Raw genomic sequence first — 18,550 nt, 5'->3', positions numbered from 1 at the left:
GGTGCAAGAGCACTTGCAGTAGTCTATGACTGCTGAAACACGAGGGGTGCAGGAGTGCTTCCAGTACTCTGCCACTTTTACTCTTTGAGGGGTGTTAAGGTACTTGCGGTAGTCTACGTCTGCTAGTCTGTTAGGGGTACACAGTCTCTTGCAGTAGTCTTTGTCTGCTAGTGTGTGGGGGTGCAAGTCATGCAATAGCACTAGCTGTAGTCTATGACTGCTGAAAAGCAAAATCTGTGAGAGGTGCAAGAAAACTTGTGGTAATCTTTGACTGCTAGTCTGTGAGCGGTACAAGAGCGCTTGTGGTAGTCTATGACTGGTATTTACTGAGAGCACTTGCAGTAGTCTGTGACTGCTAATCTGTGAAGGCTGTTAAAGTATTTGCAGTAGTCTGCCTGCCTGTCTGTGAGGAGTGTAAGAGTACTTCCTGTAGTCTATGAGTACTAGTCCTTGAGGGGTACGAGAACACTTACAGTGGTCTATGACTGCCATTGTGTGAGGGGTATGAGAGTGCTTACTGAAGTCTATGCCTACTAGTCTGTGAAGGGTGCTAGCGTATTAGCAGCAGTCTATGTCTGCCAGTCTGTGAGGGTTTCATGAGTGCTTGCAGTCGTCTATATCTGCTAGTCTATGAGTGGTGAAAGAGTGCTTGTGGTAATCTATGTCAGTCTGTGAGGTGTGCATTAGCACTTGCGGTAGTCTATCACTGCTAGTCTGTGAGGGTTGTGAGAGTGCTTGCAGTAGTCTATGACTGCTAGTCTGTGAAGGGTGTTATAATACTTGTGGTTGTCTATATCTGCTAGGCTGTGAGGGGTCAATAGCGCTTGCGGTAGTCCATGACTGCTTGTCTTTGAGGGGTGGAACATCACTTGTAGCAGTCAACGACTGTTAATCTGTGATGGTTGCTAGAGTAATGGGGGCAGTCTATGACTGCTAGTCTGCAAGGGGTGTGAGAGTGCTTACAGTAGTCGAGGCCTGGTAGTCTGTGAGGGGTGTAAGAGCGCTTCGATATTCTATGATTTCTAGCCTTTGAGGGGTATGAGATTGGCCCTCTGCACGCCCCGTCCCCTACCAGAACTAGGCCTGGGCTAAATTTCCGTTCCGCTCGCGGAAATTGCGATAATTTGACATTTTCGCGTTCCGCGGAGAGCGTGAAAATGTCAAAATTTCCGCATTCCGCAGCTTAGCGATAATTTGGTTCTTGCTCGCACTGTAAAATTATACATTCTCGCGCGTGCGCGATCGCCTTACCTGAATCCCCGCGTTCGCCGACAAGTTTTCCCGATCCGGTCGCGTTCTCCACGAGATGTTGGATTGTTGGTGGCCATTTGCGCTGTCTCGCGACAGTTCGCGCCCGCAGTAACGTCATGCGTCGCGCGATCACGTCTTTCTTCTCGTGATCATGCACCGCGAGAAGAGTGAAAACAAGATGGCCGCGCCCGCAAGCAACCGCATGGGTAAGTTGGCGAGCCGCGAACACGCAGAAAATACCGCGAACGGGCGGGAAAAAAACTTCCGCATCTTCGTGATATTTCCGCGTGTTTGCGGAGATTTTAAACATTTCCGCGATAATTTGCGAAAGTCGCTTTCGCAAATTCCACCCACCTCTAACCAGAACCAAGATCGCAAGCTGGGACTGAAGTGGCTGCGGACCCATTGTGGACAGGCAGGTGAAGAGGATCGCTAATCGAGCCAGTACCGGGAAGAGAGGACCGGAGAGAATCAGACTCCCAGTGGCTCCCGGTGGTCCTAAGATGTGCCGATGCTAAGTGCGCACACAACGTTTTCTGTCTTGCCGGTGAGTGCTTCGATTGTCCAGGTCCGAGCGAGAACTGCAGCGTGACTCCTGAACTGCAGGCTGCTTGACAAAAGAACATTGGGGGGGCAGATACTGACGCCTGGCGGCTTGCCCTGGCCCCATGGAGCAGTGGTGAAGATCAACACTGCCAATAAATATGCACAGCAGACTGGCGGGAACCTGCATGGGAGGAGAGGATAGCGGGTGGGTTTTTACTCGCACTATCCAACAGTAATGAAAGGAAGCTCGCCACGGTTGCCTCCGGTCAATTGCAGCATTACTCGTAAAGTGTCAGCATCATTTTTAAAGTGTCCTGAAACCCATAATGGAGAGGAAGGACATCACTGAAGACTTTGGTCATCTGCACCAACAATCTCAGTTGCCCTGAAGCCTCCGCTCTATGGCACCACTAATTACAATTTTTCCTGATCGTGGGGGGTAGTACCCCCGGTGTTCGGGGACTCAATCCTTCATTTTGGGTTAGATATTGCCTCAAGGGCACTCAGCTCTCCATCGGAAGATGGCGCCCACCTCCCTCACTAAAGGCCCTCAAAAGAGGACTTAATAAGTTAAGCAAAAGTGGCAGCCATCTTGGATTGGCTTACAACAATAATCAATGCACTGCTCAGACAAGAGATGTTACAAAAGAATCAGGGTTGATCAACTCTAAACAGGGCAGAAAGTGAAGGAAAAGAGTACACCTAAGAAATAAGGACCTAAAGAAGAATGTCCCCAATTCAGGACCAACAAGGTCCAACAAGCTTGTTAATGTGGTGGCCATCTTGGAACGGTACTAACTTCCATCAGTGCCTACACCAGACAGATAATTTGTAAAGCTACCAGCGAATCGGTGAAAGAAGGAATCAGAGAGGGAGTCTCCTAGAACTAAGAAAAGATAGAAACAAAGACAAAAAGATAAAGTGGAAAGTAAAGAAGAAAAGGAGAAAGAAGGAGGAAAGTGAAAAAGAAATGTTTACAAAAAAATGGAAAAGAACCTACAACCATCAGGTTTCCATGCCTTCACCATTTCCTTTCTCCCCAAACTATCCAAAAATGCAGCCAAGAAGTTCAAACACAGGGTACTAGAAACGCACCCGGAGACTCCTATTTCAGACCCTTATTTCTGCATCAACAAAGGCATACTACCGAATTACCTCATCTTCCACACCAAATAACATGCGCAGTGGAGGAAAACCTTCTACTCCATGCTTCGAATCTCCAATGTGAAAAAAACCCATATGCCCTCAAACTGTCAGAAACCGCCTCTGACTTCTGCACTGCGAATGCAACTGTATCCATATACAACAATGGCAATATCCTTATATAAGCTTCTAATGTAAATCTCGCACTCATTGACAAAATCTTTCCTACTCTCAAGAAAGCAGTGAACAGCAAGAAAAACACACTCCCAGCCACTACTCCCCCCGATTATCCGGATGACACGCCAACTCTTCTACAAAATCCCATAACGACATCAGTGGATCCTAAATTTCTCCACACCAGCAACGACCCCTACCCGCCCCTCACAATGATCTCAACCACACCAGGATCCCCTGGCCGAGCATGGACAGGGATACACTTAGCTACCGCCCAGCCCAATGCAGACACACCCCTGATTTCCTTGATGACCAACGGAGAATCCACCAACTAAATTCCACCCCGACATCCCACATGCCCAACATACAGTTGAGCTATTATGCAAAACTCACCATGACTTGCCATTTACCCTGACCTGATCGGCCCCTAACCCACTCGTTACCCTCTCTGATCATCCAAACTCAACACCAATCGACCATACCCGGCTCACATGCAGCAACCCCTCTCATGCCATCACCTCTCAAGGCCATCCACCACACTCATTCTGACCCACCAACAAACCTCCATGATCAACTAACCCCATCGGAAACGAATAAAGATTGCCCCATGCAACTAGATAACGAGATCCCCATGCAACTAGGCCGAACTGGAGGACCTACCTGTAGGAGAGTAGGGTCTGCTATCCTATGGTCACCCCAAATTTTTGCTTTTTGCTTCACTGGTTTTTGACATATTGAGGCTGTGGGCCTGCCAATCAGACCCCCAGCCTGCTGTTCTCTCTAATAAATTAAAACTATGCACCCTAGGTGCATAACCAATTGGAAGTGGATCACCCTGTCAGCCCCTGTACCAGTGTACACTAGGTACCGAGGGCATTGGTGTATCTAAGGCCTGCCAGGGGCTGAAGCATGTATTATGCCACCCCAGGCTTGGCCTAACAAATTTGACACAACTGGCTGATCACTCAGCTGGGGTAAGTTGGTGTAACCACCTCTTACTTAGGTGTAGTATACCTATACCTAACCTTAAATGGAACACATGTTAACCTATAAGTCACTCCTATGGCAGGCCTTAACAATCCTGAAGGCAGAGTGCTTGGTTCCATGTGAGATGGTGCTCTGGCATGAGCTGAGCCTGTCTGCAGTGGTCGGAACAACTTCCTTCTACTGTTTCCAGATATCGTCATACCATATACTCTTAAGTGCATTATGAACCTCGCGGTTAAATGCTAACTTTGGTTTGGCTTTATCAAAACATGTCGAGTAAGGTGTCATACGAATTGGAATACTAACCCCTCGCCAATTCTGGCGACGAGGTTAGCATTCCACCCTTCTAGAGGGACACGACATGTACAGTACCTGAAACCCGGGTAAAATCAGACATAGCCTCAGCTCCACAAAATGGATGCTGCCACCACAGACACAAGTCTGCCCTCCTGCTGCTGGGAGTCCTTCCAGCTTGGGAGGTGTGGACAAAGGGTTTCCTGCCAGGGGAGGTGCGTGCACCACCCCAGACAGGATTTTGTGTATTGGTCAGGTAGGGCTTGAAAGAAACCAGACATGCCTGAGGCTCACAAGGAGCCTCGGTGCATATGCCAGTTCAATCCGGTCCTGGGGCACACCAGTCCCGGTCCTGGGGCGAGCTGGACAAAGGATTGGGGGTGTAACCACCCCCCTTCCTGGTCCCACCCTTAGGGAGGGACCTAGCAGGTAGTCCGGCCCCTAGAATCCGCTTAAAGGTAGGAGCTGTGTCCTAAGACTTCAGACATCCTGGAATCAACTTGAAACTAAGAAGAAGACGGGAACTTCGACGCTCTGCCGCACAGAGGACTGAAGCCAATCTCCCCTGTGGTCAGGGAGTGACCACCTTGCTAACGCAAGCACCATCCAGCGAATCAACGTCTGCTTTGCTGCCGCCTCCCGCCGGAGCCCGAGCCCAGAGACTGACAAGACCTGGACCTCCAGACCTCTCACCGCCCGATCCACAGTCCCTGAAAAGAGGAGACCCGTGGAGGCACCGAGACACGTGGAGCCAATCATCTTGAAACGACTACGACAAGCTGACAAGTGCAACAACCGAGGCTCCCTCCAAGTTGTGCTTTGGGATCTGAGAAGCCCAACCCTCGAGCAGCATCTGCACCAAATGTGAGCCCTCCAGCATCTCCACGATCTGCGTGGGGCCCTTCTGCATTTTGCCACTTGACGCGCCTAACCGGTTGCTGGCCCGCTGGCTAGTGGCCATCTTGGCGACGAACACCGCTGGTCTGGTTGCTCCAGACTGGTCCTTGCTCCCCTCCAAAGGAGCAGTTCCTCTGACCTTGCTGGTCAGAACCATCAGCTTATTTCATCTCCTACAACAATTGCTTTTGCCAAGGCTTGTTTGCTTCGATCAAGTCGTCGACACGGCCGACAGCGAGAGCCTGCGTGGGACAGCTCGTGACTCGACTCCTGGACGTCGTCGACCTTCAGGGACCACGTGGCTGCAGAGACAAGCTACACCTTTCTTCCTGTTTGCACCCGACATCGCCTGGTACCCACCTGGTGCCACGCTGGTCACTGGCTAGTGACTGTGAACACTGTCCCCTCTGCTTACAGGTCTTCAACATCTCCGATCCACTCTTGGATCCACCGCATCTCTTCCGGGGCGACCGCCTGCAGCATCTTTGACTACAGGCCCCATTGAACAGATAGAAGAAACCCGACGCACTTCGACGCCTATGCACCCGCTCCCTGTGGGTGAGGTAAAGCTGGCACTCCGGTGCCCAAGTGTTGAGAATCATCTCTAGTGTCTGTGTTTCCAATCTTAAGTTCCTAGTCCATCCGGAAGATTCCTTTTGCAGTAACTTTGTACTTTTTACGCACCCATTGAAAACCTATGGGAGCTCGCGTGTGACTACTTGCTCTGCACACGCAACCCGTGGACCTCCTGGTCACTAACTGAAGTTAGCTCCTTGTAGGCCCAGCGATTCTAGAGGCCCTAGGCCTTTTCCCTTTTCTGTTCGTGGTACTTATTCCACTATTTTAGTATATGGTTTGAGCGGCCACCAGGGCCTATCCATATAAAGTGCAACTTCTGTGTATTCTACTGTAATCTTGTTTGACGATTTTTGCTCCTGTGCTCATAAAGAGACTAGGGGTTACTTTGAGAAATAAATACATATATATTTTGAATATATATCTGTGTGGTGTCCTTTCATTGGTATAAAAGGGGGTTACATTTGGTAAAACAGCCTGCTTAACACGCTTCACGAGTTTAGCCTCAAAGACTGCTTAGCCTACGCTACCACTAGGGCAGCTGGTCCGAAAAGGTTGACTTACAACCACACCATAAGGGTTGCTTGGCATGGTACAAGGTGGTCACTTTAACTAGTGAACATCATATACCAGGCCAACTTCTCACACTACCCCTATAAGAGAACTCACGCCAAAACACATAACTAATTATCCTAACTAACTGGATCGCATGATTCAACGAGTTAGCCATAGGCCTATCCCATCTCAAGGAAGAAATGCAAAATCTATCAACAATCACCAAAGAACTCCTAAACTCACATAAAGCAACTAGTGCCACCGTGAACCGAATAAGGGGCATATCATCAAGGAGGCGATATAAAATTATCGCCGCTTTTGCGTCCGTTTTCGCGTGAATCCTTGCATTTTCGCCCTTTCTCCCAACGCCCATCTTCGCATCTCTATTGAGATGCAAAGTGGGCGTTCCACCCCAAGATAACGGGAGAAATGTCGCTAGCGACATTTCTCCTATTATCTAGCCTCACACTAACCTGCAGAGCGACAAGAAAAGTTGCGATAATCTCAGTTGAAATGAAATGAAATGAAAAATTATATTTATATAGCGCATAGACTACCCGGAGGCCTCGCAGCGCTTTAATTGATCACTGTGGCGGGCCGCAGGGTGAGACTAGCACGTTTTTGCAAACAGGTGGGTTTTCAAAGCTTTCCTAAAAGCCAGCCGGTTATTATTTTCTCTGAGGGCTAAGGGGAGGGAGTTCCAAAGTCTCGCAGCAGTATGGGAGAAGGAACGGCCGCCCCAACGTGCTTTGTTGATTTTAGAAGTGGTAACTAGGTGCAATGATCCCGAGCGAAGGGCTCTGGATGGAGCGTAGGGCACAACTAAGGGGGACAGGATGGCAGGGCCTGTTCGATGGAAAGATTTGTGCACAATGCACATAGCCTTAAACTGTGCTCTAGCAGCCATCGGGAGCCAGTGCAATTCTTTTAGAGCTTTCTTGGCTGACTGCCAGCGGGGGATGTTGAATAATAATCGGGCGGCGCAGTTTTGCGTGACTTGGAGCCTGTTGGTCACTGAAGCCGGGGCACCAAGATATAGCGCGTTTCCATAGTCCAGGCGGGAGAGTATCAGGGCCTGAACCATGATTCTCCTCGCCTGGAAAGGAAGCAGAGGGAGTACTTTGCGGAGCATTTTCAGTTATCGCTACTTTCCTTACACCTGCTTTTGGTTTGACTTAGCCATGATATCCAATGTAAGGTGGATATCATGGCTAAGGGGCATATCATCAAGGACCGGCGATAATTATCGCTCAGCGCTCTTAGCATAGAATTTTATCGCTGAGATAGCTTGCTATCAGCAACGCTTATCCCAAAAGCGATAAAATTCCAAGCGCTAATTGCCAAATGTGAGATTATTGCTGGAAATCCAGCGATAATCTCACAAAGTTTGGCGATAGTATGTTGATAGGGCAGGGCAGACTTAGCCATGATATCCACCTTACATTGGATATCACGGCTAAGTCAAACCAAAAGCAGGCGTTACAAGATGGTTACTAGTGCCCTATGCTAACCATATATTCCTACCTACCTCTTTTGTATTGAATGGCGAACACCGAATGTATATGTATACTATCTAAACCTTCTAATTGCTCAACTACGGTGTATTGTAAAGCGCTCTAATACCCTTGTGGGTCATGTTCGCGCTATATAAAACTTTATAAATAAATAAGTGGTCTATAAACTAATTGGTGGTGTATTACTGCTAGTCTGTGAAGGGTGCTAGAATACTTGCGGCAGTCTATATTTGCTAGTCTATGAGGAGGCAATAGCGCTTGCGGTAGTAGATGACAGTTCGTCTGTGAGGGGTGCAGCATCGCTTGTGGCAGTCTACGACTGCTAGTCTGTGAGCATTGCTTGAGTACTGGGGCAGTCTATGGCTGTTAGTACGTGAGGGGTGTAAGAGCGCTTGCAGTAGTCTATGACTGCTAGTCTGTGAGAGCTGCGAGATGGGTTGCAGCAGTCTATGACTGCTAGCCTGTGAGGGGAGGTAGATTACTAGCGGTAGTCTATGACAGCATGTCTGTGAGCAGTGATCAAGCTCTCACGATAGCCTATGACTGCTAGTCTGTGAGGGGTTCAAGAGCGCTTACGATTGTCTATGACTGCTGAAAAGCAAAGTCTGTAAGTGGTGCAAGAGAGCTTGTGGTAATCTTTGACTGTTAGTCTGTGAGCAGTGCCACAGCACTTGGGTAGTCTATGACTGCTAGTGTGCAAGAGCACTTGTGGTAGTCTATGACTGCTAGTGTGCAAGAGCACTTGTGGTAGTCTATGACTGCTAGTGTGCAAGAGCACTTGTGGTTGTCTATGGCTTCTAGTGTGCAAGAGCACTTGTGGTAGTCTATGACTGCTGGTCTAAGAGGGGAGCAATAGCCCTTGTAGTCTATGACTGCTAGTATTCAAGGGGTGTTAAAGTACTTGCAGTAGTCTATGTCTGCGAGGGGTGCACAAGCGATTGCAGTAGTCCACTAGTCTGTGAGGGGTTGTGAGAGCACTAGTGATAGCCTATGGCTGCTATTCTGTGAGGGGTGTGAAGCACTTGCAGTTGTCTGTCTAGTCTGTGAGGGGTGTGAGATTGCTTGCAATAGTGTATGACTGCTAATCTGTGAGTGGTGTTAGAATAGTCGCAAAAGTGAATGTACAACAGTGTCTCAGACAGTTTGTGATTCCAATTGCATGCCTGATAAATATACATGAGGCAAGAAGTATTTGCAACCCCTTTGGGAATGGCTAGCACTCCCAGGGATGGTGTCCTGCTGGGGTCAGCAGACCACCATGTCTGTGACTGCTTTTTAGGTCTCGCTCTCGAGACCTATTGTCGCCGAGATGCCTCTCAAGGGAGACAGACTGGGGCACGCGCAGTGTTGTGATTGTTGTGATTGTTGTCTGTGAACGCGCTTCACATGAACAGCATTTGCGCGTTGAGTGCTCCTCTCCGGAAGACCTGCTGAGTTAATTATAGGTCTGTAGTGTGGGGCGCCTGTCGGCATGCTGTGATAATGACCTTTTTCGCTTAGTTGCTTGGTCACTCTATCCATAGACCATGGAAATTCAACAGGTGTATTATCCTACGGATTTAGCACATCCTACAAAAGATCCAAGAATTTTCCATTACCACTCAATTCTAAATTATGTCCATAGCCTAGATGTTTGTTTGGCCAAAGGCCACGGCAAGCATTACTCTTTGCCTCTCCAATCACAGTGACAGGGGATAAATACTCTGGTCTCCTTCATGGCGATGGTCGACGCAACCTTTATGCCACAAAGCTGGCCCTGCTACAGAGGCTGTCGCCGACAAGGCTGTGTCGGGGCAGGTTGTCTGGTTACAGGCGGGGATACAGCTCTTTTGAACCGGGTGCTACAAAGTCCCTTGTTCACCAGTCTTAAGCGCTTTTAATTTTTCCTTCATCAAAGCCTTGCGTCTGCCAAGGTTTTAAAAACTAGCTGCGTCCGCCGATAGCGTATTTTTGTCGCAGTTCCAGCTGGCACGGGTACTATTTGCCCACACTCCCCGGGCGAGCGAGTGCATGGAATCAGGTTTTTAGAGAACAAGTGTGAGTGGAAAACGTTACATTAACAGGCAATGGGGCTGAGCTGAGACTTCACAAGAGGCTAAATATATGGGGGCAGATTTATATTTCCTGGCGCATCCCTGCAAATCAGCAAGGATGCGCCAGGAATGATGCGTCACGCAAGTTTACCCTTGCGCCACACATGATGCGCCGCATTTACAATGCGGCGCATCATGGCGCAGGAATAAACAGATGCGTGACGCATCCGATGGCGTAAGGTTGGCGCAGTGCTTCAGTTGCGTCGCAAGCGCGACGCAACTCCAGCACTGTTCCAACCTACCCTATCCCTAACATGGTGCGTCAAGCCTTACGCCTGCTTCAAGCAGGCGCAGGGTTTTGGCGCATCAGCGTTGGGAAAGTGACTCAGTCAAATCTTATAGATTTGTTTGAGTCACTTTTCAGGGGCGTTCCTGCGACGGAACGCCCCCCCCTCTGTGGACACGCCCACGTGAAACGTGACGCAGGTTTTACGTGGCGCAGGGCTTTACATCGTGACGCATCTCCATAGATGCGTCACGATGTAAATATGGCGCAACGTGGCGCAGGGTTTACGCCGCCGCTGCGTCACAAAAGTGACTCAACGGCGGTGTAAAAGTGGCGCATCTCCAATATAGATCTGCCCCATGGTCTCAATGCCAATACAGGACGGAATTAGTTCCACCACCATGTGCCTCTGAGCCAGAGCGATAAAATCTAAGCACTAGGGTTGCCAGATCTCGCCAAGTGTTGGCAGGACATCATGTTTCCAATCTAGGGCTTGCTTTTTAAAACCCATTGTTTTCCAGGGCATTTTTGGAATTGGCTCAATTGAGCAAAACGTGCTATAATTCCCAGAATGCACCAATCTGTTAAGTAAGAACCCAAGAATGGAACTATGGTGCTCAGTTGGGATTCTTGGATCAACAAGGAATCTCAAAATAAATAAATGTATTTTTAAAGAAGTGATGAACGATGCTACAATGGAAAAATCTGACAACTGCAATGCTAACTAACATTAACCCTATAACGAACACTAACTCTATCCAACTTTCACTATTCTAATTTCTTTTTTTTTTTTTCATATTCTGCGGTTATGGAGCAAATTGAGCACCAGATTAATTTCATTCAATTGTCAATCGGCTAAAATGGTCGTACACGGCAAGCCTTATAGTGCAGCGGCTCCTAACCTGGGGTTCGTGACACCTACTGCAACTGCTCAGAAAATGGTTATTAGCAGACTAATAAAGGATATTTGCATAAAAAAAGCAAAAGTGAAATATTTAAAAACGCCCTGTAAAGTGTAATTGGTACACTAAGCTTGCTTCGCAGCAGCACCGCGAATACTGAACTAGAATTGACGATTGGTGACATTGAATGAAGCACTTCTCTGCACCATCAAAAATACACACGCAAAAACCAAATTATGAAAAGCCCTAACCTTTTCATTAAAATTACAATTTAGATTTTTGGATATTTTTTGCTTGTAAATGAAATCAAATATTTCATAATGTGCATACTGGATCAATGTACACTTGACTGTATTTTCGCGCATTTTTTGGAGGTTCAAACTGCAGAACTCTCTTAGGCTGGGGTCCTCTGTTTCCAGTGGTGATTCGGAGGAGGTCCACAGAAGTCTGAAGGTTGAGAACTGCTGAGCTAGTGCACCCTGCCACCCAACACAAGCTCCACTGCCTCACTCCCGGCAGAATGGGGCTGACCCAAAGTCCTCTCCCGGTCTGTGGATGTTGGAAATAATGGATCATGCAGACAGCTACACTATCAAGCCAGACCTAAAAGGGGGGGGGGGGGGGGGGGGGGGGTTCCAAGTAGAGGAGAGACATCTACAGACGGAAGGACAAACAAAAAAAAAAAGCTATAATATCTCCAGAAAAGTGGCAGATTAACAGTCACCTCAAGATCAGGCAGACTCACTTTGTCCATAACTGTTATTAATAGTGATTGGAATAGAAACACAAGGTGCGAACATTGAAGCATTCTGGATAGGTGTGGCGTAGCGGCCAGGGCGGCTGATTCCGTACCATGGGGCTCACGGTTCGGTTCCAGGCACTGGTGGCAGCTAAGCCCTGTGACTGTGGGCAATTGCTCGCTTAATCTGCCCGATGGCCCCCAGCGCCTTGAGACCCTTAGGGGTGATTAGTTCCCGCTTTACAAATACCAGGTTATATTGTTGTTGAAAATAACTGGACAGCTATTTGGGCATTTTTTTGGAACACATGTTAAAACAGTGGCACTCGGGGTATAATTTAGGATATTAGTAGGTCCTGCAGCTTCAAAAACGGGTAGAGTATGGAACACTGTTTACGAGCACTGAAGCAGAGACATGGTGTAATGATGGGCACTAGGCCCTCATGCTGTGTAGAATGACTGACACAGACATATAGTTGGGGGTAGTGGGAATGGCCACGAGCACGTGCGCTCGGCCCTTTTATTAACAGCGTCACCTGACACAGTGACGTCTGTGGTGGGTGGGTGTATAGTGTAACACTAACAATTAGAACACTAGAACGTGTCCATGCACGGACCCTACATCCCTCCCAATTTTTAATGACAAAAACCAAAGTCAAAGTTCAACCTGTCGGAGATATATACAGATGTGAAACAGTGACCAAAACTTCTGCCGAGTCTCTTACGCCTCCGCCGATGAAGTCACAGACGACGTTCTCCCTGCCGCGGAGACGAACAGTTCACTGTGGCACCAGCCATGGGTGCTCGATGGATCCTGTCTGTTGACGGCTCTTCCTTGAAGTTGTCCTCACAGTCTTTTCTTCACTTTACTTCCATGGCGACAAACGCAGTTAGAGTTCTTGTGGTTCACCGCTGGATGTTGCCGTTCATCTTTCAGTCCTGTCCTTTTCTTCATCGGTAGCATGTATTCTGCTTGGCAGAAGACGGGTTGTTTGCAAGACACCCCTCTCACCATGATGCCCCTCTCGCGGGTGTTCCCCTGCCACGGGATATCCCTGAGGCCCTCTTCATCAGATTTGTCCTGGGTTGAGTGTCCTGTATCGTGTACATGTTTTACTGAGAATGTCAGACTTCATTCTTACATGACTGAGAAAGATAATGTGAATTTACAGAAAATATGCTCTCAGTTTAGCTTATAGATCATCTTCCAAACCTCTGTGGGAAAAGTATGAGAAAATAGTTTTCTCTCAAACATGGTTCGTGATATCACAGCAGAAGGCGTTTTTCACATGGTAAAATCACCTTAGAACACACCACAATTCCTAAAATGAGTACGGTACCATCAACAAATGATTTATAATGTAACTAAAGTCTTAAACCTTCTATTAACTGCAATGCTTTTTAATGAGGTGCTATCATGTATATTGGTCCCAAGATGGCTGCCAACACTTCTTGGATGAAGTACTGACAGCCAATCAGATCTCACGATGAGATGTGTGGTTAGGCTCCGCCCAGATATGTATGTGATTTTACTTTTGATTTTCTCAGGAACTACTGAACAGATTGACACCATATATGCAAAAGACACATGCCTGACCTTAGGACTACCTCTTTGCCAAATTTCAAGTAATTCTGATCAGCCGTTCGGGCTGTACCTTGGACTAAAGGTCCCTATGGAAAATTGCATGGGGAAAACGCGTTTTGGGACCCCCCTTTTTTCTCAGCCCCCGCTTGACGAATCCCCCCGAGACTTTCAGGGTAGGAGCGGAGCGGAGCCCCCCACCTATTTTGAGAATTTCGCGAGGATTTGTCAACCGGCGCCAAAGTTATTCCAAATAGAATGTTGCGGATTTCCTATGGAAACACGGTCCTAACTATAACTATCTACTGGCGGCCGCCAGTAGATAATATATATATATATATATATCCCAAAAAAAAAAGTCTCTCGTTGCTGGAGCCCTCAACCCTTCAGGGTGGCCTCTTAACAATGGGCACGGAGCAGCCCATCAATCTCCAACATGAAAACACACAAAAGAGGCCCATTGCTGGTGAAACATCGACGTTTATTTTCCGTCAGGCACAGCAGATTCCTTCCTGTCCCTAACGTTTCGGCATCAAGCCTTGCTCACAGGTAGAAGGACAAAATACAAATGCTGATTGCAGTCTGCTGTGCGCTTTTTAAATTCAAGTTGCCCACGTGACTGAGTAAACAATACAAGTTCCAGAGTGCATCGCCACAATGCTGTTTCACAAAAAATAAAGTCAGTACCTGCATGGCGGTGTCACTCGTGAATGGAAATAATTAAAGTCAGGTGAGTGAGAGTAATCATAGCGCATTGCTGTACATTGTTCTTAGGACGAAAATAAACATGAAATCCAGCCAGCACGATCAATAATGAAAATAATTCATTTTGAATCCCTTCCACCACGCGTGCCCAATAAACCAAATTGGTATCTCCTCGATAGGCAGGGGCGCGTGAGTGGGTCATGCTCCTCATTATAAGTCCCAAAAAAAAAGTCTCTCGTTGCTGGAGCCCTCAACCCTTCAGGGTGGCCTCTTAACAATGGGCACGGAGCAGCCCATCAATCTCCAACATGAAAACACACAAAAGAGGCCCATTGCTGGTGAAACATCGACGTTTATTTTCCGTCAGGCACAGCAGATTCCTTCCTGTCCCTAACGTTTCGGCATCAAGCCTTGCTCACAGGTAGAAGGACAAAATACAAATGCTGATTGCAGTCTGCTGTGCGCTTTTTAAATTCAAGTTGCCCACGTGACTGAGTAAACAATACAAGTTCCAGAGTGCATCGCCACAATGCTGTTTCACAAAAAATAAAGTCAGTACCTGCATGGCGGTGTCACTCGTGAATGGAAATAATTAAAGTCAGGTGAGTGAGAGTAATCATAGCGCATTGCTGTACATTGTTCTTAGGACGAAAATAAACATGAAATCCAGCCAGCACGATCAATAATGAAAATAATTCATTTTGAATCCCTTCCACCACGCGTGCCCAATAAACCAAATTGGTATCTCCTCGATAGGCAGGGGCGCGTGAGTGGGTCATGCTCCTCATTATAAGTCCCAAAAAAAAAGTCTCTCGTTGCTGGAGCCCTCAACCCTTCAGGGTGGCCTCTTAACAATGGGCACGGAGCAGCCCATCAATCTCCAACATGAAAACACACAAAAGAGGCCCATTGCTGGTGAAACATCGACGTTTATTTTCCGTCAGGCACAGCAGATTCCTTCCTGTCCCTAACGTTTCGGCATCAAGCCTTGCTCACAGGTAGAAGGACAAAATACAAATGCTGATTGCAGTCTGCTGTGCGCTTTTTAAATTCAAGTTGCCCACGTGACTGAGTAAACAATACAAGTTCCAGAGTGCATCGCCACAATGCTGTTTTATTTTTTGTGAAACAGCATTGCTGCTGTGCCTGACGGAAAATAAACGTCGATGTTTCACCAGCAATGGGCCTCTTTTGTGTGTTTTCATGTTGGAGATTGATGGGCTGCTCCGTGCCCATTGTTAAGAGGCCACCCTGAAGGGTTGAGGGCTCCAGCAACGAGAGACTTTTTTTTTTTGGGACTTATAATGAGGAGCATGACCCACTCACGCGCCCCTGCCTATCGAGGAGATACCAATTTGGTTTATTGGGCACGCGTGGTGGAAGGGATTCAAAATGAATTATTTTCATTATTGATCGTGCTGGCTGGATTTCATGTTTATTTTCGTCCTAAGAACAATGTACAGCAATGCGCTATGATTACTCTCACTCACCTGACTTTAATTATTTCCATTCACGAGTGACACCGCCATGCAGGTACTGACTTTATTTTTTGTGAAACAGCATTGTGGCGATGCACTCTGGAACTTGTATTGTTTACTCAGTCACGTGGGCAACTTGAATTTAAAAAGCGCACAGCAGACTGCAATCAGCATTTGTATTTTGTCCTTCTACCTGTGAGCAAGGCTTGATGCCGAAACGTTAGGGACAGGAAGGAATCTGCTGTGCCTGACGGAAAATAAACGTCGATGTTTCACCAGCAATGGGCCTCTTTTGTGTGTTTTCATGTTGGAGATTGATGGGCTGCTCCGTGCCCATTGTTAAGAGGCCACCCTGAAGGGTTGAGGGCTCCAGCAACGAGAGACTTTTTTTTGGGGACTTATAATGAGGAGCATGACGCACTCACGAGCCCCTGCCTATCGAGGAGATACCAATTTGGTTTATTGGGCACGCGTGGTGGAAGGGATTCAAAATGAATTATTTTCATTATTGATCGTGCTGGCTGGATTTCATGTTTATTTTCGTCCTAAGAACAATGTACAGCAATGCGCTATGATTACTCTCACTCACCTGACTTTAATTATTTACATTCACGAGTGACACCGCCATGCAGGTACTGACTTTATTTTTTGTGAAACAGCATTGTGGCGATGCACTCTGGAACTTGTATTGTTTACTCAGTCACGTGGGCAACTTGAATTTAAAAAGCGCACAGCAGACTGCAATCAGCATTTGTATTTTGTCCTTCTACCTGTGAGCAAGGCTTGATGCCGAAACGTTAGGGACAGGAAGGAATCTGCTGTGCCTGACGGAAAATAAACGTCGATGTTTCACCAGCAATGGGCCTCTTTTGTGTGTTTTCATATATATATATATATATATCACAGGATTTAATGCATACCACACTAAACTTAGAAAAATCTTGCACAAACATTGGCAGACAGTCCGCAGTGACCCGGTTCTGGGACTTAAATGCCCCAAAACCCCGGCCATTAGTTACAGAAGAGCTAAATCTATGCGCCAGGAATTGGTACGCAATTCACCTTCTGTAGCGAAAAGTCAAACTTGGCTACAATCACCCAAAGGCTTCATTAGGTGTAGTAGATGCAAAGCCTGCAGACACGGCACCAACACCAAGTCTGTTATAATGCCTTTCAGACATTCACCATACCTTATCCGTGGCAGCTTCAATTGCAAAACGGACTTTGCCGTGTACGTGTTACAATGCACATGCCCGAAACTGTATGTTGGCAGCACGATCCACCAGGTTCACGTTCGCATTTTGCAACACCTGAGAGCAATTGCGAATGATGACCAAACATACCCAGTGGCACGTCATATCAATCTGTGCCACGGAAGCAAGACCCAGGACCTCTCCTATTTTGTGATCGATAGTGTCCCTAAAAATCCTAGGGGAGGCAATAGGCAACTGGCATTACGGAGATTGGAATCAAGATATATCATTCTCGTTAATTCCAAAATCCCACATGGGATGAATGCCGATGAAGCGCTTAATGTCCATCTCTGACTCTTTATTTGAGAAGATTGGCCACTCTGTCTGAACCCTATCCTCGTAGCATGTTTGTTCCAACACTGACATTATGTTATCGCACTGCACATTTACCTGGAATACCGCCCGACTATACATGTGTTCTATTCCAGATTATTCTTTGTTGAAGTACAGTAGGAGGGTACAAGGTAATACACTTTATTTTCCCGGCCAGCCATTATAGATCGTATTAGTTTTCTTTTGCCCACTTGGGCGGGAGACCCACTTAGGTTTGTGTTTACATTTCCCCTTTTTAATTAGGCACTATGGCTTAGCATTAGGGGCTCAATATGGTGACACACAACCTACCTTTTCCTTTTAATTCTAAACAGATAGAGGCACATGCCATCTATGCTGGTCCCATCATGTGGGTGCAAGGAAATACTTAGAGTGGCAGTCTCCAGTTTCTTTACTTTGCATTACGATTTGTATTTCTCTCTTGTAATATGAGACTGTACACACTAGCGGAGACTGATTAGGCCGGTTGAGTTTACAAATATTGTTATATAATAATTATATACCACACACCCCCCTCTGCACGTAAACACATCCACCTTGGCATAGAGCACATTACATGGGATACACTGAGTCTGGATGTTCCGTCTCTATCCCAGCGGTATTCCTAATTACTTATGTTTTCTATTTTTAGAGTGACTTTCTAACTCAATCTTCATTTTAGGAATTTATTCGCTTTATGTTGCTAGCTTTTATTGTTTAGCTATCGATGTATGTTTTTGCATTTTTTCACATACAATTGTATTTTGCAAAGTCACGGTGAAAACTTCTATGTCTATGACATTTTTTGGATGTCTTGGCAACCAAAGGTAAATGGTGGAGGTATTTGTATGGCTGACACTGACAGAACATTTCATGCAGTGAGCAAGGCGGTTTTACCGCCGAAACGCGTCTGACCTGGATTTGAAATAAATCGCCTTCTGTGCCAAAATATTTCACGGTGTTGGTGCCTGTTTGTGGAAAGACGATCAGGTTGTTATTATATATATATATATATTATCTACTGGCGGTCGCCAGTAGATAGTTATAGTTAGGACCGTGTTTCCATAGGAAATCTGAAAATTCTATTTTGAAAAACTTTGGCGCCGGTTGACGAATCCTCGCGAAATTTTCAAAACTAATGGGGCGCTCCGCTCAGCTCCTACCCTGAAAGTCTCGGGGTGATTCGTCAAGTGGGGGCTGAGAAAAAGGGGGGGTCCCAAAACACGTTTTCCCCATGCATTTTTCCATAGGGACTTTAGTCGCAGCTACAGCCCGAACGGCTGAACAGAAATATGTGAAATTTGGCAGAGAGGTAGCCATAAG

This window comes from Triturus cristatus, chromosome 4_1, assembly GCF_964204655.1.
Source record: "Triturus cristatus chromosome 4_1, aTriCri1.1, whole genome shotgun sequence".
NCBI classification, from domain to species: domain Eukaryota; kingdom Metazoa; phylum Chordata; class Amphibia; order Caudata; family Salamandridae; genus Triturus; species Triturus cristatus.
Note: the sequence above shows the minus strand (reverse complement) of the source record.